At 39.4% G+C, this 23,952-nt stretch overlaps 1 pseudogene; it reads left to right on the plus strand.

Annotated features, from left to right (window-relative positions):
* The first annotated feature begins 1,386 nt into the window (after positions 1–1,386).
* The window catches only part of LOC114116414 (metalloendopeptidase OMA1, mitochondrial-like), a 60,536-nt pseudogene continuing 37,970 nt past the window's right edge, over positions 1,387–23,952 (plus strand).

Below are 23,952 nucleotides of genomic sequence, written 5' to 3' on the forward strand. Positions count from 1 at the left end.
ATAGCAATGGGTTGAAAGAAGTTTCTTTAAAAGAGAGTCAGTGCTGCATCCGTCAAGCCTGCTCTGACACCCATGGTGCCACAGAGAAGAAAGAAAAGAGAGAAATACTTGGCACTCGTGGCTCAGATGGTAAAGAGTCCACCTGCAACGCAGTAGACACAGGTTCAGTCTCTGGGTTGGGAAGATCCCTTGGAGAAGGGAATGGCTACCCACTCCAGTATCCTTGGCTGGAGAATTCCATGGACAATGGAACTTCCTGTTGGGCTACAGTCCGTGGGGTCACAAAGAATCTGACACAATTGTGTGACTAACACTTTCACTTTCATGAAACCAAAATACCGTATTTACTTTTCTCTTCAATGAAAAATGATTAATACCTATTGTGTAGTATCAGGGAACATGAGAAATAAGGGATCATTCCCCATAGAGGACATATATTACGACTCTAGGTTGAAAATATAAAAGCAACCAAAGGCATAAATAATTATTTATGACTTGTCAATAAATAATTTTGAGCTATCTAGTAAAACAGTGAAGACTAGGAAAAGACCATATTTGGGCAAGAGTATTGTGTCATTTCTTTAAACACAGCTGAACTGCTCTTTCCCCAGGCGCAGTCACCAGCCGGCATGACCAGCGAGGTGGAGGTGCTCAGGGCGCTGAAATTGCTGTTTGAGCACCACAAGGCCCTGGACGAGAGCAGACCCTGAAGAGAAGTCCTGCAGACCCTGAAGGAGCAGGACTGAGAGGGCGCGCAGCAAGCCAGCGTGCTGGCCAACGTGGCCCAGGCGTTCCAGAGTGACGAGGGCATGTCTGACGGCGAGGGCGACAGGGTCACCCTCTTCAGCTCGGCCACTCAGCTGTCGCCCAGCGGGCAAGGCGATGCCTAGACTCTGACTGTGATGCTGCAGAAGCAGCTGGAGGCCATCAGCAAAGAGATCCGGTTGATCGAAAAAGAGAAGGAGAACACGGAGCAGCGGGCGGAGGGGACTGAGAGCAGGGAGGGCAGGGGAGCTGAGGCAGCCTCCGTCGTTTTAAATCAGTGAGCTCCCTCAACCTGCATCCCGCCTCCTCAGGTGCCTGCTCCTGCCGGCCCTGCCCAAGCCCAGAAGGAGGCGGCACCTTCCGGCGTGGGAGGGAGACCGGCTGGGCATCATGACTCAGTTACAGGAGAAGGCAATGGCAACCCACTCCAGTACTCTTGCCTGGAAAATCCCATGGACGGAGGAACCTGGGCGGCTGCAGTCCATGGGGTCGCACAGAGTCGGACACGACTGAAGTGACTTAGCAGAACTGCTCTTTCCTGGACTACCTTCAGTCAGTTATTTTTATGAACTAAATTTTGATGCCACCCACAGATCTGTATGTTCAAGCCCTAATCCCCACATGGTGGTATTTGTAGGTGAGCATTTGGGAGGTAATGAGGATGGAGTTCTCAAGAATGAGGTAAGTGATGCTACAAGAAGAGCCATAGGAAAGATGCTTTCTTTGCCACATGAGGACACAGAAAGAAGTCCTTTGGCAAACCAAGAAGAGGGCCCTCACCAGGAACGGAATGAGCTGGTGCCTTGATCTTGGACCTCCCAGCCTTGAGCACTGTGAGAAATTTCTGTAGGTTGAAAACCCCAGTCTCCACCATTTTTGTTATAGCCGCCTAAATTGAGATAGTTATCATCCACACAAGCCAATCTTCTTACTTTGCAATGTCACATTTTTGACCCAAAATGATACTGCCCAGGTCATTCCTTAATCTTGATACTGAGACACTTCAAATCTATTTCCAAAACCAACACTCACTTTTAAAGGATGATTTTCCTGTTACAAGACTTAAAAGAAACATTGCTTAAAGGCTAAGATTATTCCATGAAAAGACCTACAACTTATCTAGAGTGATGGATATATTATTTGGGTAAATATCTTACTATATATTGTGGGATATATTTTTAAATGGACAAGTTAATCTGGCTTTATAGTTAGATTTCATTTTTCTGCCTTTGGAAGGCAGATATATGCACCTCAAGGACTTTGTGCTTTCACGACACTCACAGACTCCCAAAGCTGAAGGTGCCATCTGTGTTTCTTGATGAAGAGGGGATTTTGTGCTCCACTGAGGCACAGGTTCACATGAGGCTGCCATTGCACCTTCCAGCCCCATGCAGCTTATCTCCAGGTACAGTGTAGAGGATTGTGGATTACATGGGCCAGGCTTGGAACAGTAGTGGCCATTGAATATAGAAAGATGATTTTCTCTCCTAATGCCTAAACAGATCATAGTACTGAAACAGCAGGACTCTGTGTGGCTCCTGAGCACAAAAGCCTTTCTGCGTCCTGCATTTCTTCATTGCAGGACAAAGGCTTCATTTGGCCTCCTAGATCTTCCCTGAGTTCTAATGGACAGGTTCAAATAGTTGCTAATTAGGGAAGGGAGGGGCTGCAGAGAGACAAAGGAAGCATAGTCAAGAAACAATAATGCAGCCTTGGGGTAGGGTCCTGGTTCCTCCTCAGGGGATATGTTGTTGTTCGCGAAGTAACTAAGTCATGTCTGACTCTTTCCTACCCAAGCTCGGCTTCCCTGTCCTTCACCATCTCCTGGAGTTGCATGTCCATAGAGTCAGTGATGCCTTCCAACCACGTCATCCTCTGTCATCCCCTTGTCTCCTGTCTTCAGTCTTTCTCAGCATCAGGGTCTTTTCCAATGAGTTGGTTCTTTGCATCAGGTGGCCAAAGTATACATAACAATCTTCTCTGTGCAGTTTTGCACATACTGAAGCCGCCATCAGATAGGAGATGTTAACTGAATGTTTCCTACAAGCATGTAGACACTAGTCATGTTGGAACCAGAAGGTTGATGACGCTGACTCCCACTTAACCTCACCACCAACCAATCAGAAGAATGTCCACAAGCTGATCATGTCCTCCTTGAACCATTACTATAAAACTCCTAACCCCTCCAGGTTGGAACACATAATTTTGAGGGCTTTAGCCCACTGTGGCCCCTTTTGCCTGGCAAATTGGATAAAGTTATTCCTTTCTACTTCATCCAAAACTCTGTCTCCAAGATTTAATTCAATGTCAGGGAACAGAGGCTGGATTCAGCTTCAGAACCCAATCAAACACTACAAGCCAAAGAAGGAGTGATTGATTTCCCAATTGCAGGCTTTGTCAGATGGAAAAGGAAGAATTTGAATAAGTAGTGTTCTCTTTATTGGAGATATTTCCTGTTTTTGTGGAGTTAAGCTGAAAATCCATAACCAAAAGATTACTAGAAAATCCCCAACCCCAAATATTTGAAAATCAAAGAATATATAGATAGATGTTGAGTGAATTCATCAAATATAACTTATGATATTTTATGATCTCATTTATAAAAAGTTCAATTGGCAAAAATGAAATATAGTATTAGAATTCAGTATAGCAGTTATATGTGTGTGACAGATTTAGGGAGACAGTGAGAAGGAGGGAGCATGGGCTATTGGTCGTGGTATGTTTCTTATTCTAGGAATGTACACAGTGTGAAAATTCAACATTTATTTTTTACATGCTTTTTTATACCTGTGTTGAATTCTAATATACAATCTTATAAAAAAAATAATAGCAATGTGAAAAGGGATGGGTCACTGCACAATTGTAATGGAAGCTGGTTTTGAAAACTACTCAAGTAAAACTACTCAAGTTATCTTTCTTTCTGAGGCTCCCTGTTGGATGAGCCCAACCAGAAGTCAAGGGACAAGGGCATTCTTTGATGTGATCTATGAAAGTCAGATTCCTGGAACAGAGATCAGAGTGGGAAGAGGTAGAAAGTAGATTTGCAAGGGCAAAGAGAAGAGATCCAATACATCTGTTAAACCAACTATCACCCTTCTACCTTGATTCTTTAATAAGGAAGTAAATATTTCCCATCTGATATTAGCCTATCCCTCCAAATAGTTTTATTTATAGGAGAAAAAAATAAAAGTCCTTAATCAACCCTCGATAACTTAACCCATTTTCACTTTGCCTATATCCTTTACATTTTATTTATTTATTTTTTTTTAGTTTTTTATTTTTAAATTTTAAAATCTTTAATTCTTACATGCATTCCCAAACATGAACCCCCCTCCCACCTCCCTCCCCATAACATCTTTCTGGGTCATCCCCATGCACCAGCCCCAAGCATGCTGCATCCTGCGTCAGACATAGACTGGCGATTGAGTTCACATGATAGTATACATGTTAGAATGTCATTCTCCCAAATCATCCCACCTCTCCCTCTCCTCTGAGTCCAAAAGTCCGTTATACACATCTGTGTCTCTTTCCCTGTCTTGCATACAGGGTCGTCATTGCCATCTTCCTAAATTCCATATACATGTGTTAGTATACTGTATTGGTGTTTTTCTTTCTGGCTTACTTCACTCTGTATAATCGGCTCCAGTTTCATCCATCTCATCAGAACTGATTCAAATGAATTCTTTTAACGGCTGAGTAATACTCCATTGTGTATATGTACCACAGCTTTCTTATCCATTCATCTGCTGATGGACATCTAGGTTGTTTCCATGTCCTGGCTATTATAAACAGTGCTGCGATGAACATTGGGGTACATGTGTCTCTTTCAGTTCTGGTTTCCTCGGTGTGTATGCCCAGAAGTGGGATTGCTGGGTCATAAGGTAGTTCTATTTGCAATTTTTTAAGGAATCTCCACATTGTTCTCCATAGTGGCTGTACTAGTTTGCATTCCCACCAACAGTGTAGGAGGGTTCCCTTTTCTCCACACCCTCTCCAGCATTTATTGCTTGCAGATTTTTGGATCGCAGCCATTCTGACTGGTGTGAAGTGGTACCTCATTGTGGTTTTGATTTGCATTTCTCTAATAATGAGTGATGTTGAGCATCTTTTCATGTGTTTGTTAGCCATCCGTATGTCTTCTTTGGAGAAATGTCTATTTAGTTCTTTGGCCCATTTTTTGATTGGGTATCCTTTACATTTTAATGAACCATTAGGTAAAATAAAATCCCATTCTTTGTTATCTATTCTGTTCCATTTTTTTTTAAACCACTGAATAAGTGTTCTGGTAGCCCATTCGCTTAGCATTTAACGTTGTTTAGTTGCTAAATCATGTCTGACTCTTTGCAACTCCATGGACCGCAGCGTGCCAGGCTTCCCTGCCCTTCCTCTATGTCCTGGAGTTTGCTCAAACTCATGTCCATCGAGTTGGTGATGCCATCCAACCGTCTCATCCTTTGTCGTCCTCTTCTCCTCCCACTTTGATCTTTCCCAGCATCAGGGTCTTTACAAATGAGTCAGTTCTTTGCATCAGGTGGCCAAAGTATTGGAGTTTCAGCTTCAGCATCAGTCCTTCCAATGAATATTCGGGACTGGTTTCCTTTAGGATTGACTGGTTGGATCTCCTTGCAGGACTCTCAAGAGTATTCTCCAGCACCACAATTTGAAAGGGTGAAATACATTAATTGCATTGGTATAATATTAAATTCTAGTCCATTTTTTAGTATTTAATATTATACCAATGCAATTAATACATTTGATTTTATAAATAATCTTCTTTCTAAAATCTTTATAATTATTTAGGCCTTCTGGTAGGCATTTTAATAGTCCCTCAAAGATGCCTATGTGATAATCTTGGACCTGTGAATGTTACCTTACATGGTAAAAGAGATTTTGCAGATGTGATTATGTTAAGGATCTTTGGATGAAGGGATTGTTCTGGATTAGCTTAGTGAAACAAATGCAGTCACATGGGCCCTCATAAAAGGAGGCTCCAGTCAGAGGAGATGACATGCCAGTGATATCTTAGGTCAGAATGATGTCATTGTTGGCAGCAGGCCATGGATCAAGGCAAGCAGGCAGACCCTAGAGGCAGGCAAAGGCAAAGAATGGATTCTTTACTAGAGCCTCCAAAAGGAATGCAGTCCTGTTGACTTTAATTCCATACAGACATAATTTGGGGCTTCTGATCTCAAAAACTGGAAGATAAATTTGTGTTGTTAAAGCCACTAAATTTGTTAGAATTCATCACAACAGCAATAAGAACCTAATATAGCTTTCCTTCGTTTTCTTCCTCTAATTTTTCGTTTGTTAGCTTTATGGTGAACTTAGAATCAGATACCAAGGTAACCATAAAACTATCCCTGTTCTCAAGGCTGGGCAGCATCTCTGCTGCCTTATTCTTCTGGCTCACTTTGTGGCCTGCTCACCTTTGTACTTGATAGTATAACTCTAGTCTTCATTCGGTTCATTGAGCATTTCACTTATGTGTCATCTAAGGGTTTTCACACACAGTATCCTCTTAACCTGAACTTTTCTTTCAACTTTCCATTTGGCTGCTGCTTCAATGCTTCAAAACTCAACTATTTCTCAGGGATTTTCTTCCTCTCCTTCAAGGTCAGGTGCCCCACTGTATCTTATTTCACATATATTTTTAATTTTATGATTTTGCATAATTAAGATCATTGTATTTGTATACATTTGCTGAGAATTTTGGCATTCCTTAACAAAATGAATTTTAATTTTTATCGGTAAAATCATAAGTGCTTGTATCATGGGCCTGTTGAAAGAAATAATTGAAGGAATATATTTAGAATATACATTTTATATATATTAATTCTCCAAACATAACCAGGCCATGCTGCATCTGCTCAATCTCTGAATGACTTGATCCTTTTCTTCCTTTAATTTTAAATGTGATCACTTTAGAGAAGACATGTCTTGGCTGGAAAGAGGAACTGAGGAAAATTTATCCAAGACTAGAAAGAAATACCAGCCACTGGACCACCACCCTGGCCCTTTGTGGGGCAAGTGAGTAGCAAGATGAAGAGATATCAGAGCACCATTTCCTGGCAACCATTTTTCTGGTGCCATTTCCTGGCACCATTTCCCAGCCAGGGGAACAAGAAAGACTTAGTGAGCGAAATGTTTGTACAGAGTAACCAGGCAAATGGGAAATCTACCAAAATGTTCCTCTGCTCCAGAAGCAACAAGAAAAAACTACAAGATTTCAGACATTAGTAAGCTTAAGGCTACCAGACCAAGGCCGATAGTGGTGTTATAGTGGTGTCCTCACAGTAAACCAAGATCAGTGGCATAACGCTAGAGTTATACTTGGGAAGAACTGATGCCATTTTCTTCCAGCAGAATGGGACTTAGAAACAAATAGTAAGCTCTAAAAATGGTTCTATTTCTTGGATACTTCTAGACTTAGCAATAATGCTTATTGAAGCTATTATATTGTCTTTCCTCTCATTAGAAGTTTTATGATAGCTGGGACAAAAGTGTGTGTGTGATTGGTCGTATCTGACTCTCTGTGACCCCATGGACTGTAGCTCCTCTGTCCACGGAAGTTTCCAGGCAAGAATACTGGAGTGGGTTGCCTTTTCCTACTCCAGAGGTTCTTCCTGACCCAGGAGTGGAATCAGAGTCTTTTATCTCCTGCCCTGGCAGGCAGATTCTTTACCACTAGAGCCACCTGGGAAGATCCTGGGACAAGAGTTAGCCTGATACAATCTTCATAGATTAATTTTCAATAAAAATATTTAGATGAATGACTAGAGAACCTAAGTTCTTATCTCATTGTAAGCATTTGTATGTTAATCCACCTTATACTTTCTATGTATAAAAATGAATTTTAGAATTATTTTTGTCTTATACTTGAAAATTTGTTTTATATATTTGTGTGGAGGAGATGAAAAAAAGAAAAGTAAAAGATTTAGTAAAAAGTAAATTCAAGCATGTTTTAATCATAATGCTTTCTTCCTTGGAAGTGAATCAGAAATTAGGTACACCAACGTATTGTCAAGGCCAACTTATATTGAAAGTAATATTGTAAGTTTTGTCTGAGCTCATTGACAATGAAAATATGGCTGGAAAAAACAGCTGGACAGAATTAAGTTTGTTTTCTTCCACAGCAGTAAATGAGGTCAGGGTCTGGAGTAAAATACTATGCCTGGTTATATTTAGTCAACCTGGTGAAATGCCTCCAACCATATCCCAAAACACCAGGAGTTTGAGGGGCTTTAACAGCCCCTCCTCCACTAATAAAACTGCTTGCCTAGTAAGAAGGACATATACTGACTGACCATTTGAAAATGCGGGGGTCTTCCAGAAACAGAGTTAAAACAATAAATACATATTGAAACAATAACAACGAAAGACTTTAAAAATGTCGGTTCAGTACTCTCCTTTGATAGAGGAGGAATCTGAGGCACAGAGAGTGATTCTAACATGAGAACTAAAGGTAGAAGACAGTTGACCTTCAGTATCCGTGGGCCTCATGTCCAGATTTAACCACTCCACATAGTAACCAGTTTTCATATAAGAACGTTGAACATCTGTGAATTTTGGTATCCAGAGGAGTCCTGGAACGAATCCTCTATGGATACTGAAGGTCAACTGACTATATCTTCTAAATTGCAACCCAAAGTTTTCTCCAGAATACTGCTTCTTCACTTCATTACAAGTAAAACCTATGGGGAAGATTATCTGTATCTTTTACTAGGATTGCAGACATTTCTGTGCATCTATTATTTGGTGGAAAATTTTGTGGTTAGGAGCAAGCCTGGACTGAGAGCCACATTACATGGCTGAACAGAAACCTGAAAATATCTTTAATTGTACCATTTTTAGGGTAAACAATTCATTCAAGTGTGATGAAAAATCAGAGCAAATGATTGCATCTTGATGTACATCTGGCTACAAAAGGAAATGTTTCTCTATATGGGATTAGAAAGAAAACCTTCTTTCACTCTCTCTTTTTTTAAAAAAATAAAATATTTCTCCATAGAGGAGATGAAGAAATGCACAGAGCCTGTGATTGCTATGATTTCAGAAGAAAGGAAAACCCTGAAGTTCCTGACCTTTCAGGAAGTAGACCGGATGTGAGGGAAACTTGGTGGAAAGAAGCTGATATTTAAACCCATATGAAGTAATTCTTAATTCAGACTCTAGGGGTATTAGAAATAATTTTCAATTAGTTATGGTAATATCTCACAGAGAAGGTTCAGACAAGAATGTGGGAAAGAGAAGGTCAGAAAAAGTTTTGAGAAGGATTAAACTGAAAGGAAAATTTGAAGACTGAGTTAAGTAGGCTTCAGTGATTATAAATATTACCTACACAACAGAGGAACATGTTTTTATAAACCAGACACAACCTTCCAAAAGGGCTATTTAGAAAAATTATAATGGACATAAAAATATAAAACATAAGGGGAAAACTTGATAAATTTAACCACATTAAAATTAAAAGTGCAAACTCTTAATTATCAAAAGATACCACAAAGAGAGTGATAAAGCCATACCCAGGAAGAGGATATGTTAATACATAGAGTTGACAAAAAGCTCCTGTCCAGAATACACAATGAATTCCTATTAATGAGAAAGAAAGAAATGAAAATAAAATGAGAAAAGACACAAATGGACAGTTCTTAGAAACACAAATGACTATAAATATATAGAGTAATGTTTAACTGTACTATCAGAGAAATAAAAATTTAAGCCACTAAGCCAGTATTTCACATAAACCAATTTTGGTGGCTCAGATGGTAAAGAATCTGCCTGCTGGAGATCCAGGTTTGATCCCTGAGTTGGAAAGATCCTCTGGAGAAGGAAATGGCGCCCATTCCAGTATTCTTGTCTGGGAAATCCCATGGGTAGAGGAGCCTGGCAGGCTACAGTCCACAGGGTGGCATAGAGTTGGACATGACTGAGCAACTAACACTTTCACTTTTTTCCCACAGTTTGGTAAAACTATGTATGCAACTGGATTATAGAAAATATTGATGAGGATTTGGAACAATGGAGGACTGTTACCCATTGCTAGTGGGGCATAAATTGATAGAACTATTTTGGGAGAAAAGTGGAATTACCTAGTAAATTTGAACAGTGGGCTCTTCCCTGGTGGCTCAGATGGTAAAGCGTCTGCCTACAATGTGGGAGACCTGGGTTTGATCCCTGGGTTGGGAAGATCTCCTGGAGAAGGAAATGGCAACCCACTCCAGTACTTTTGCCTGGAAAATCCTATGAACAGAGAAGCCTGGTAGGCTACAGTCCATAGGGTCACAAAGAGTCGGACACAACTGAGTGACTTCATTCATTCAATGCCATGCTCCACAGCATCTCCTCTCTTTGGGACATTTCCTGGGTAAACTTGCATCTGTGCTCTGGATCACATGAGCCAGACAGCAGAATATTCACAGTAACAACACCAGTATTAGTAAAATACTGGGGAAAACCCTAAATGTTCAGCTCAGCTAAATGAGTAAATAACCTGAGGCATTCATGAAATAAAATACTATAATCACCAGGAAACAAAAGTTCATCCATATTAATGACTCCCAAACTTACGATGGCTAAAATAAGAGTATGTATGTGTGTATGTGTGTCGGTCGCTTAGTCACGTCCAACTCTTTGCGAACCCATAGACTGTAGCCCGCCAGGTTGCTCTTTCCATGGAATTCTCCAAGCAAGATTACTGAAGTGGGTTGTCATTTCCTTCTCCAGGATCATTTTCCTTCTCTTCTCTACCCAGGGATCAAACCCAGGTCTCCTACATTGCAGGTGGATTTTTTACCATCTGAGCCACCTGGGAAGCCTAAAATAAGAGTATATGATCATCATACTTATATAAAGAGTCAAAACCAACCAAAACTAAGCAATTTATTAATTACAGACACATAAGTAGGTGGTAAAACTACAGAAAAAAGCCAGGAAATGGTAGAGATAAAATTCATGATTAAGGTTACCCCTTGTAGGGAGGAAAATAAATGAGTAAAGATAGCTTAAGGATGACAAAACTGTTGGTTTGGTATGAGCTGCACTGGTGTTTATTTTATTATTATTATTTAACCGTTTAAATGAGTCCCATATGTTTTTTAATTTTTGATATGTTTCAATATAAAAATTCTCCCCAAATCAGTAAGCTGCAGAAGAGAAAAGCCAACACAAGTTATAGATTGGGAAGATAAGACATATATATATATCCTGTTGGATGATGCAAACATCTCTCTGCTAACTCAATCCTGCTGTCTCTCAAGGAAGAGCTGTCTCTCAAAGGAGTTGCTATCTCTCATGAAAATTCCTTTTTTGGCCCAACCATTCCATCATCCCACTCAGCCCCACTCCATGCATTCCAGGTTAAAGACCTTAGTGTTTCATGAAAAACTATAGCAAATAATCAGACTCCCCCCTCTTCTGTTTCCAACCAGCTCACCATGATCAGTTTCACTGGTGAGAAATACATGTATTATTCAGTCTACCACCCAGATACAATTCTGGCTAATGCAGATAAGAGATAAGGGGATCAAAATTAATTTTGCCTACTCTGGTCATCAGAATTTTGAAAGTACTTGTTAGGAAGATAGGTTTGAATCTGGATCCAGTACTAATTTGCTACCTAACATCTAGTAGTTTTGGAGAAGGAAATGGTGACCCACTCCAATATTCTTTCCTGGGAAATCTCATGGACAGAGAAGCCTGGCAGGCTACAGTCCACGCAGTCTCAAAAGAGTTATTCGCGACTTAGTAACTAAACAGCAGTGACATTTGGTGGTTTAATTTACTTTTGTGAACTAGAATCCTCATTTGTAAATGAGGATTCCTAATTCCAAACTCTTAGTGCTATGATGAGAATGCATACAAAACCACAGAGCATGTTATCTGTGCTGTGTGCTGCTGCGCTTAGTCACTCAGTCATGTCAGACCCTTTGTGACCCCATGGACTGTAGCCCACCAGGCCCCTCTGTCCATGGGAATTCTCCAGGCAAGAATACTACAGTGGGTTGCCATGCTCTCCTCCAGGGAATCTTCCCAACCCAGGGATTGAACCCAGGTCTTCCACATTACACGCAGATTCTTTACCATCTGAGCCACTAGGCAAGCCCATGTTATCTGGATAAAACTTAAATGACAGCTTTAAAAGAAACTGTCAGATTTCAACTAGCCTGTATATATACAGTATGTTTCATGTGGAGTTTTTTTTCTTAAACTTTAGATTAACTCAACTTTGCACTATGAATGGAGATTTTTATAGAGTCTGCCATAGGGTTAATCTGTGTGTGTGTGTTCACAAAATATAAATGATATGTAGTAGTTACAATTTCAAATTGCTCAGCACTAAGAACTGTAACCCCTTTATCTTCTACTTTGCATATTCTGCACCACTTCTTCCTGCCTCAGTTATTTTTGCATTGCCAGAGCTGTTTTTCTGTATTAGAGCACACATCAGGGGATTGCAGAGACTACTTAATCCCTTAGTTTGCAACCACTTGAAGTTCAGTCCTCATTCTCTGTCTTTAACTACTCTGGGGCCTTTGTTTAAAATTCACTAAATTTAAGAAGTTTCGTTCTGTCTTCAATACATTCAGCGGCATGTCTGTTGCCAATTACTTATCACCAGGGAATTGCTTTGACTTGTGTCTGCTGCACTGTTCTGCTCTCTTGGTTTCTGCATTACATCTTCATCTCTTAACAATGACCTCTCTGTTCTACTTTTGAGCGGGATGGCCAATTGACATTTATATCCATTCCTTCTGGCAGAAAGAAAATCTAAGAGCTAGTCCTGTTACAGGGAGTCCTGAACTCAATTCGTATGTCCTTTAAAAACTGAGGATTTTCCTCTCTAAATATTTTATAGTGAAAGTGGAAGAAAAACAAATACAATTCAAAAATGACCTAAGGATTATTTTTTTTCCAAGTAATGAGAAAAGATATAATTTGGTAAAACCCTATAATCAGGTCATCAATGTATCTCCTCTGCCTGGCACAATATTTGGTATGTTGTCTGTTGTAAGACAGCTATTTAATAATATTCATTAATTTGAACAAATTAATACATTTGCATGAATTAATAAGGGCTTCCCTGGTGGCTCAGTGGTAAGCAATCCACCTGCAATACAGGAGTCACAGGAAACACTTCAATCCCTGGATCAGGAAGATCCCCTGGAGGAGGAAATGGCAACCCCTCTCCAGCATTCTTGCTTGGAAACTCCCCATGGACAGAAGAGCCTGGTGGGCTACAGCCTGTAGGGTTGCAAACAGTTGGACACAACTGAAGCGACTTAGCACTCACTCATGCACGAATTAATAAAGTGAATGACAAAGGAAATATTTTATTCTCAACCTTGACATGACCCTGAAAACCCTGATTAATGAGAAAATGTGTGAGTCCCTAGGAATTCTTGTCAAGATAATCTTTTCAAAACACTTTTTATTTGAGAATAGCTTTATATTTGCAGGAAAGTTGAAAAAAATAGGACAGAGGTTACATAAAGCCTACACCTTGTTTTCCCCGATCATATGTGAGTGCCATCCACTTGCCACAACTAATAAACCAATATTTATACATTATTACTAGCTAAAGTTAACACTAATTTGGACTTTCTTTGTTTTTAGTTAATAGGTTCCAAGATCCTACCAAATGACTTTTCCTTTGAAGTGATACTGACGATTTGACTCCTATTTCATTGGCAAAAACAAGCTCTGCAACCGTATCTTGCTCTGGGAAGACAGGGAACTGCGATTTTATAAAGCTTGTGAAAGTCTAAAGAAAGAAAAATATATTGGTCAACAAGATTAAATGATCACTATAAATAATAGTAATTCACATATGTACTACATTTTAACAGTTCAGAAAGTTGTTCCAGGATGTTTATCCATGTTCATTTTAAGGTTAGAGATAAGGTAGTAGAGACTTTGGGAACAGAAGAATCCAAGGTTAAATAGCTTGTTTCCAGTACTCTTGCCTGGAAAATCCCATAGATGGAGGAGCCTGTTAGGCTGCAGTCCATGGAGTCACTAAGAGTTGGACATGACTGAATGACTTCACTTTCACTTTTCACTTTCATGCATTGGAGAAGGAAATGGCAACCCACTCCAGTGTTCTTGCCTGGAGAATCCCAGGGACGGGGGAGCCTGGTGGGCTGCCGTCTATGGGGTTGCACAGAGTCAGACACGACTGAAGCGACTTAGCAGCAAAAGCAGCAGCAGAGTTGCTCAGCTAACAGCCAGCCAAAATTCAAACCCCAAACTTCTAGCAATGATCTGATAGAAATACTCTTCCCTGTAAACCAAAAATGTCTCCTGATTTTGTTTGCAGATTTTGGTTCTTATTCACCTAGCCAGGAGAAATCCAATGCCGTATAGTAGAGATCATTGAACGTTTCCACGCAGAGAAGATTGTATATTGTTGAGATTATGCTGGCTACATGATCTCTGTCAGGACTACTCAATTTTGCTATTGTACATCAAAAGCAGCAAAGTTCATTTGAAAGTGATAATCACTCAGCTGTGTCTGACTCTTTGCCATCAATCCCCTGGACTGTTGCCCACCAGGCTCCTTTGTCCATGGAATTCTCCAGGCAAGAATATTGGAGTGAGTAGCCATTCTCTTCTCTATGGGGTCTTCCCGATCCAGGTCCAGAATCCTGGTATGGAGCCCAGGTCTCCTGCATTCAGGCAGATTCTCCACTGTGTGAGCCACCAGGAAACCCCTAAAGTTAGAGATAAAATAGCAGCAACTTTGGACAGAAGAAAATATGAACAAATGAATGTGTTCCAATAAAACTTTACAGAAGCAGAGGGTAAGCTGGACTTGGGGGGCAGGCCATAATTTGCTAATGGCTGTCCTAAAAACTGGAGAAATTTACATAGCCATCTGTGATATAGTGATATATAAAGTCTATGATATCTACAACTCAAGGCTTGTTGATTTGTTCATCCCATTATTTTTCAAGACTCTTTCTTTATGAGTTTTTTTCCTTTTAAATTATGGTTTGCATCCTAAAGCATGGTTTCTGTTCTTTGTTTATCTTCTGTTAACACCATTTTATATCTCATGGTAACTTATGATTATCTCTGGTCTAACAGGGTTGCTTACTTGTCTCTTAAAGAGAGTATATGCAGATCAAAATATTTTGAGACCACACTTAGGGATACAAGGAGTTGAAATAAGATAGATATAGGATCAGGGTCAATTAAAACTACAAAGAATTAGCAATGCACATGCTGAAGTTTCAAAAAAAAAATGAATCATAAATCTTAAGACCTTTCCATGCAGATCTGTGCTACTTTTATCCAAAGACACTCTAAGTTTTTACTGCTCTACCCTCTACTGAAATATGTAATGGGACACTTCGAAAAAGTTTCCAACCTTTCCTTTTGTTATTTTCTGTGATTTTAAAAAATATATAGATAAAAATTCTGTGTGGTCTTTATCATATACATCATATTAACAAATGATGGGAGAAGTAAAAAAAAAATACTATAGGGGATTTTTGAAAGGCTTTCAGGCTGTATTTATATAAATTACTTTCTCCTTTTATGTAATCACAATAAAGGAGTTGGATTGAAACTTTAGAATATTTTTAACTATGGAAATACATTTATATACAGTTTGTGAATAACAGCATGCTTATATGTAAATAATACATATGTTTATATATTTCTATGCATATGAGCACATGCATATCTATAGATAAAGTTAGAAGTTTAAAAGAAACTCAGGTTGGTGGGGTGTAAAAGCTAAGATTTCCAAGTGTTCCCCATATGTGTAGGGTATACTTAACACAACTAAATATTTTATAAAGATTAAGGAGCAGGAGAGTATTCTCTTCTTAAAGCATTCCCTGGTCTTGCTAAGGGCTGTACTTAAGCTCCTCTTATATTCTGATACTTGGTCAAATGACTAAATAGAACCCTTTTGGGACGTGGTCTCAAATCCAGCTATAACAATTTGATGGATTAAAATTGACCTCAAGTTCTTTGTAGCACCTTGCAAGAAGCAGTCTCTTTTCCCAGCCCTTGACTTTGGTTTGGCCTTGTGATACACTTTGACCAGTGGAAGTGATTTTGCACAGCTTCTGAGGTGAGCATCAAGAGGCCTTATGGATTTTGCACTTGTCTTCTTGGAACACTGAGACTGTGTGGAGAGAAGGGTCAGACATCAGTTATCCCCAATCACCAGACATACGAATGAAGCATTCTTGAAACGTTCAACTCCTGGTAATCAACCAACTGAATGAAGGCACATATGTCAGCCCAGGTGACCCCAGCAGAGGAGTCATGCATAAGTTCCATCCCACTGAACGGTGAGACATGATTAATTTCTTTTGTTTTAAGCCATATATGTTGTAAAACAAAATTTGATAATTTGAGAAAACTCCTAAACACAATCAGTTTTTGAATTAAGAATATACGAAAGGGTGAGTTTGTTTGTATATTTGCATGTGTCGAGTAAAAATAATAGTGGGACACGATTAATATTTATTTAGCACCTCATGTGTGAAAGGCATTGTGAGATATCCTTATTTAAACCACTACATTTTATGTGTCTATTCTGATTTTGGTATCAGGGTTAACCAAACAATGAATTAATTTCCCTCTTCCACTTTGGCACATAAAAATTTAATTTTCTGAATCAGCAGAGAAGATAACCCCATGGAAATAATTAAAAGAAAATATCTACCTTCATAAAATGTTCAGTTTAGTTCAGTCACTCAGTCGTGTCCGACTCTTTGCAACCCATAAACCACAGCACGCCAGGCCTCCCTGTCCATCACCAACTCCCGGAGTTCACTCAAATTCATGTTCGTCGAGTCAGTGATGCCATCCAGCCATCTCATCCTCTGTTGTCCACTTCTCCTCCTGCCCCTAATCCCTCCCAGCATCAGAGTCTTTTCCAATGAGTCAACTCTTCGCATGAGGCGGCCAAAGTATTGGAGTTTCAGCTTTAGCATCAGTCCAGTGAACACCCAGGACTGATCTCCTTTAGGATGGACTGGTTGGATCTCCTTGCAGTCCAAGGGACTCTCAAGAGTCTTCTCCAACACCAAAGTTCAAAAGCAGCAATTCTTCGGCACTCAGCTTTCTTCACAGTCCAGCTCTCACATCCATACATGACCACTGGAAAAACCATAGCCTTGACTAGACGGACCTTTGTTGGCAAAGCAATGTCTCTGCTTTTGAATATGCTATCTAGGTTGGTCATAACTTTTCTTCCAAGGAGTAAGCGTCTTTTAATTTCATGGCTGCAGTCACCATCTGCAGTGATTTTGGAGCCCCCAAAAATTAAGTCTGACACTGTTTCCACTGTTTCCCCATCTATTTCCCATGAAGTGATGGGACCAGATGCCATGATCTTCATTTTCTGAATGTTGAGCTTTAAGCCAACTTTTTCACTCTCCACTTTCACTTTCATCAAGAGGCTTTTTAATTCCTCTTCACTTTCTGCCATAAGGGTGGTATCATCTGCATATCTGAGGTTATTGATATTTCTGCTGGCAATCTTGATTCCAGCTTGTGCTTCTTCCAGTCCAGCGTTTCTCATTATGTACTCTGCATATAAGTTAAATAAGCAGGGTGACAATATACAGCCTTGATGGACTCCTTTTCCTATTTGGAACCAGTCTGTTGTTCCATGTCCAGTTCTAACTGTTGCTTCCTGACCTGCATACAGGTTTCTCAAGAGGCAGGTCAGGTGGTCTGGTAGTCCCATCTTTTTCAGAATCTTCCTGTTAACTTAAAAACTATTCCCAGACATAATAGGCAAAATCAAATGACAGGTAAATTAAGGGGAAATATTTGCAACTTGTATCTCAAAAATCTAAGGTTTGTAAGCTTAAAAAATTTTTTTCTAAAACAATAGGTGAAAAAAAATAAAAAAAAAAACAACAGGTGAAGTTCAAACACCCAATAAGTAGAAAAATATAACTACTAAAATTACAAATACTCATATCTAAAGGATGTGTGTTCAAGAAAAAATGAAATCTTGAAGCCAAAATTGACATCATATATTTATTAACAAGGACTATTTTGTTAATTTATCCATTCTCTCAAATGACACTGTGTAATGCTAATACCAGGAAGCTGTATGCAGGTCAAGAAGCAACAGAATCAGACAGGGAAAAATGGACTGGTTCAAAACTGGGAATGGAGTACATCAAGGCTACATATGGTCACCCTGCTTATTTAGCTTAATGAAGAGTACATCACGAAAAATGCTGGGCTGGATGAGGCACACCCTGGAATCCAGATTGCCAGGAGAAATATCAATAACCTCAGATATGCAGATGACACCACCCTTATAGCAGAAAGCAAAGAAGAACTAAAGAGCCTCTTGATGAAAGTGAAAGAAGAGAGCGAAAAACCTGGCTTAAAATTCAACATTCAAAAAAGTAAGATCATGGCACTCAGTCCCATCACTTCATGGCAAATTGATGGAGAAACAATGGAGGTAGTGACAGACTTTATTTTCTTGGGCTCCAAAATCACTGCAGGTGGTGGCTGCAGCCATGAAATTAAAAATTGCTTGCTCCTTAGAAAAAAACCTATGACAAACCTGGACAGCATGTTAGAAAGCGGAGACATTATTTTGCTGACCAAGGTCTGTCTAGTCAAATCTATGGTTTTTCCAGTAGTCATGTATGGATGTGACAGTTGGACTATAAAGAAGACTGAGCACCAAAGAATTTATGCTTTTGAACTGTGGTGTTGGAGAAGACTCTTGAGAGGCCCTTGGACTGCAAGGAGATCACATCAGTCAATCCTAAAGGAAATCAACCCTGAATATTCAATTGAAAGGACTGATGCTGAAGCTGATGCTCTGATACTTGGGCCACGTGATGTAAAGAGCCAGCTCATTTGCAAAGACCCTGATGCTAGGAAAGATCGAAGGAAGGAGGAGAAGGGGACGACAAAGGATGAGATGGTTGGATGGCATCACCGGCTTGACGGACATAAGTTTGAGCAAGCTCTGAGAGTTGGTAACGAACAGGGAAGCCTGGTGTGCTGCAGTCCATGGGTTTGCAGGGTCGAACATGACTGAGCAACTGTAATGAGGAACTTTAAAATGAGCAAAACGTAATTCTTCCCTTAATTTTTCCCGAGCCAAATTGGAGCAGACAGAAAAACAAAATGATCAACACAATTGAAGGGGTTAGTACTAAATCGTTCAGATTAATCAGCTGGTTCTGGAGTTTCTCCTTGCTCCCTTGACATATTAAGAGGCCATGTTGGGGAAAAAACTCATATAACAAGAAACTATGAGCAGTCTCTAGGAGCTGAGGACAGCCTCCAACTGACAGCCAGCAAATAAAACTAGGGCCATCAACCCTGCCAAAAGGAAATATGTTCTGCCAAAAACCTGTGTGAGCTTCTTCAGAGAGGGGAAGAAGTGGATTTTCCCCCAGTCATTCCTCCAGATGAGAAAGCAGCGTAGCTAATACCTTGATTACAGACTTGCAGAAAATCCAGATAAGTTGTGTCCAGACTCCTGATCCATAGCAACTTTGGGATAATAGATGTATATTGTTTTAATCCTCTAAGTTTGTGGTAACTGTCTAGCAAAAATAGATAACTAATACAAGTGTGTATTATAAAATTAAATGTGTTTCTCTGTGTGGATAAATTAGGCCCTCAGATTAAAAAAAAAAAAGCATTTCTATAAGCAATTTTAAATCTATATTTGCCTACTTAATTTTCAATGTTCTGCATAACTTGCCTACTTTATGGCCCTCCATCATGGTTTGGCAACTCAAACCAACTTATGGAAATTGCCCTCAGCAATATATTCATGTACTATTATTTTAAGTGCCAAAAATCCTGGGTTCTTAAGTGCTATCTCTAGAACTATGGCTTAGTTGTCAACCAAAATGCCTTTTCTCTATTGCATTGATCTCATGCCAGGAAGGTAAAATTTCCAAATTCCCCTGAATGCTTTGATCAATGTTAATTACAAAGAAATCTATTAACATAAAGGTAAATGCTATTTCCAAAAGCAGTGTTGCCAAGCATTATCAGAAGTCTCTGAGAATCCAGGAGAAGTGGCTTCCAAAACCAAAGCCAAATGAATGGACTTCATTGTCAATCAACACCTTCTCAGGCAGCCTCTTTTGGTATCAGCTTTATTCAGTCTCCTGAGTGGCATTTGTTTAGCCTTCTGATATTTTGTGAGAGTTGTGAAGCTCTTCTAAGCTTCAGAGAAGATTATGAAAATCCCGAACTAAGACCATTATCATTCAATATTCACCTGTATCAAAAAAGCAACAAAGGCAGAAATCTGTAGAAGGGAATAAAAAAGAGACACATAAAGAACTCATGGGCTTCCCCAGTGGCTCAGATGGTAAAGAATCAGCCTGCAGTGTGGGAGGCCTGTGTTCAACCTCTGAGTTGGGAAGATCCCCTGAAGAAGAGAAGGGCTACCCACTCCAATATTCTTACCTGGAGAATCCCCATGGGCAGAGGAGCCTGGTGGGCTACAGTCCCTAGGGTGGCAAAGAGTCAGACAAGTCTGTGTGACTAAGCACAAAGAACTCATTTCTCAGAAGGTTACCATCCCACTGCCCCTGGACTATTACCATGACCTTCTCTTAGAAGTGACCATATGCTAAATATCTCTGTAGTCCTGCTCCAAGGCACAATAGCTGATGCTAGTAGGCAATCTAGTGTTTCTTTAACTGTGGTCAGAGAATGGAAAATTTTATAAAATCAAGGATATAGTCTTCTTCAAACTATATGAGAATTCATACATAGAGTATATGTATTTCTCAGGCATAGCTGTAAGAGTTGCTTCTGATTTCATGAAAGATATAAACCTTGAACTGGGTTTCATGTGATGTGTAGGATTTAGAGAGAGAGAGAGAGCGAGGTTTGGAAAGATTATATTAAGTGGGATAAATACTCATAAAGCAACTGATTGTATACAAATGAAGGAGGGATGGTATGGTCAAGGTGTATAGCATGAGGGCAGTGTTGATAGCCAAAGACATGGAGGGGTTCTGCCTTATTTGACAGTAATATTGTGATTTCAAAGAATTAGAGATGAAGTGAGATTCTAATTGATCAGCAGGAACTTTAAACACCTCAATGAGAATTATGAGCCTGCTATGGGGTATCTCTCCTTAAGTTTTATCATATCCAGGAAGCTTTTCATAGTATTCCCATTTGATTTAAGAGCTACTCCTTCATTCTCCCATAGTTGGATTTCTCACAAGACAATGTAAATGTCAATTTACCTACCTTTCTCCCCTAGTGAATTATAAGTAACTCAAGAACAAAGATAATGTCTTCTTTAGTCAAACAAAACAAAACAAAAAACCCTGAACAGATAAGCAGACAGGTAGAAAGATAAAAAGAAAAGAAAGATATAAGAGACTGCAATTCAGAGTAAAACAAAAACCTCAAATAATGTACCACAAATTAGCTTAGTTGTTAGGAAAGCCAATCAAACTGTAATTTTTAGTTTTTTCACCTAAAAATTAGAGTTGATAGCAGCTACCTGATCATCTTCAAAAGGTCATTTTGAAGGTCAAAGAGACATTGAATATAAAAACACTTTGGAAAGTATAAACCTATACAAAAATAACTTGTTCTTTCTAAGCTTCTCAGTTTTGAGAAAACCCATATGCTATGGGCAAGAAAGACAACTTTAGTTTCATGGATGGTCATAAAGATGCTGTTTATAACACAGAATGTTGGAAATAAGCTTAATGATCAACAGTAGGGAGTTGCTTAAATAAACATCCACTTAGTCATAAGTTAGAGTATTGGGCAGTCAAAATAATGGTGTAGAAGAATTTAAAACTGTATGGGAAATTGGTAATACCACACAAAAAAGGTTTCAAAATACTACTTATAAGTGACCATGTATATATATATATATATATGTTTTACATGTTGAGTCACATAGATGAGTATATATACAAAGATATATAAACAAATGTAATAAAATAGAAATATTATAAATTGGTTTTACTATTTTTGTATATTATTTTTAATGAAGAGTTTAAAAGTGTTAAGTAACAGAACACAAGCCTTCATGTACCATCAGCTGGTGTTAATTTTATACCCATGTCCTAGTTTCTGGAACGGCTGGGAAACGAAGCAACTATCCTTTTTGGTTTCTATGTCAAATGAATGCTATTTCAGAAAAGAAGAGGATGAGAATGACTTCGCTATGAGCAGCTGATGTCCTCTACCCCCAAAATGTTATCATTTTATTACAAATATATTTTAAAATGAAAATGAATCTAGTAGCAGATATATGCTGTGAGAGAGATTAGAACAGTCTTCTGTGCCACTTTGGGCCGGTTGTCATTATTCTCAAACTGACTTTCTGAAGCAATGAGTTGAAGGATTACTGGGAGAAAAGTCATAAGATTTGAGTTTCAGCCAGTGCTCAACCCTCAGTTAGTTGTATGACTCGAAGCATATTGGTTAAAGTTGTTTATTTTTCTTGTCTATATAGAGTAAAAGTCCCTTCTGACTCTGAAATGTTGTGTTTCTATGAATATGGGAATGTATTCTTTTGGCCACAGACAGTCATATGTTCTTTTTTTTTTTTTTTTTAACATTCCTCCCCTCATTTCTTTAGAAAACAGGGATTGTCTAACACTTTTCAAAGAATAAAGGGACTTGTTCTGAGAAAAGTAGAAAGAAGAAAATGTATAATATTTTGCATTATGTACTATGGTTTGCTAATTAGTTTATACTTCACAACAGCCTTATGAGTTAAAAAATAATAATGCTTGCCATTTTATATGTGAGGAAAGGAGACTGAGGGAAGTGAAATAATTAGGAAACAATTGAGAAGCATTTATACCAAGGTGCATCTGATTTCAAAGCCAATGCTTTTCCTACTAATCATGATTCTAATGGCACTCCACTCCAGCACTCTTGCCTGGAAAATCCCACGGACAGAGGAGTCTGATAGGCTGCAGTCCGTGGGGTCGCGAAGAGTCAGACACGACTGAGCGACTTCACTTTCACTTTTTACTTTCATGCATTGGAGAAGGAAATGGCAACCCACTCCAGTGTTTTTGCCTGGAGAATCCCGGGGACAGGGGGAGCCTGGTGGGCTGCCGTCTATGGGATCGCACAGAGTTGGACACGACTGAAGTGACTTAGCAGCAGCAGCAGCATGATGAATTTGTTTTAAATAATTTTAAATTTATAAGGGCAGATGTCTATCTTGCATGGGTACTGGAATGTACTTAATAAATATTTAAGAAAAGGATGAAAGAAAGAGAGAGAGAGAGAAAGCCAGAGAGAGAAACCTAAGAATTTCTGAACCATGTAAGCCCCCTTCCCCTTACAAAAAGGAAAGAAACAAAGGGAAAGAGAGAGAAGGGGAAGGAGGAAAAAAGAAAGGAATAAAGGAAAAAGAGCACAAAATCTTTCAGGACAATAATGTTTCAAATGCTTCTTCAGCAGAAATGGATGGGTATTTTGAAGTTGAATTAGTTTCATTGTTCAGCATTTTCCACATAGGTTTGATGTCAGTTTCTTCTCCTTTTCTAATGGGGTCTATGGTGGGAGGCCAAGGGGAAGGCTGGTGATTGTATTTAATTATGTTCAAAGAAAGTTACAGAATACTCAGCAGATGTTAGGCTTGCAGTTGGAATCCAATAACAAATGCTGCTCTGCTATCTTGCCTTCCACGTTATTGCACCAAAGCAGGGCCTAAAAATGCCCAGCAGACACATTGGCTGGGGCTGAGTGAGAAAAGATAACAAATCTTAAGGAAACATGTTGCCTATTATTCCTCATAACGAGAGCTGCCAGGGTGTACAATGAGCAGGCCTCCGGCTGATACCAAGACACAAAGGATTTTAATGCATCCCACACAAGGATGTCATTTGCAATCTGGGGCTACAAAAGAGATGGAAGCCTTGGAAGGTGGGCCTTGTTTCTCGATACTGTATATCCCAGGGAGGACAAATAACAACCACACAGTTTGCTTTCCCAAGCCCCACAGGCATTCAAAGGAAGCCTGCTGACTGCAATTAGGATACCCCAGATTTTAAAAACTAACCCTCTCAACAGGCAGTGGGTTTCTATCATGGATGATACAGTTTGGGCATGGTTCCGATTTACCATGGGGGCAGACTAATTGAAGGAGATGACAAGGAAGAAACTCCTAGTGATTTAAAATTCACAGCCTCCTCAAAGGGGTCTCTGCTGATGCCTCCAGAT

Source organism: Ovis aries, chromosome 9 (assembly GCF_016772045.2).
Source record: "Ovis aries strain OAR_USU_Benz2616 breed Rambouillet chromosome 9, ARS-UI_Ramb_v3.0, whole genome shotgun sequence".
In the NCBI taxonomy this organism is placed as follows: Eukaryota; Metazoa; Chordata; class Mammalia; order Artiodactyla; family Bovidae; genus Ovis; species Ovis aries.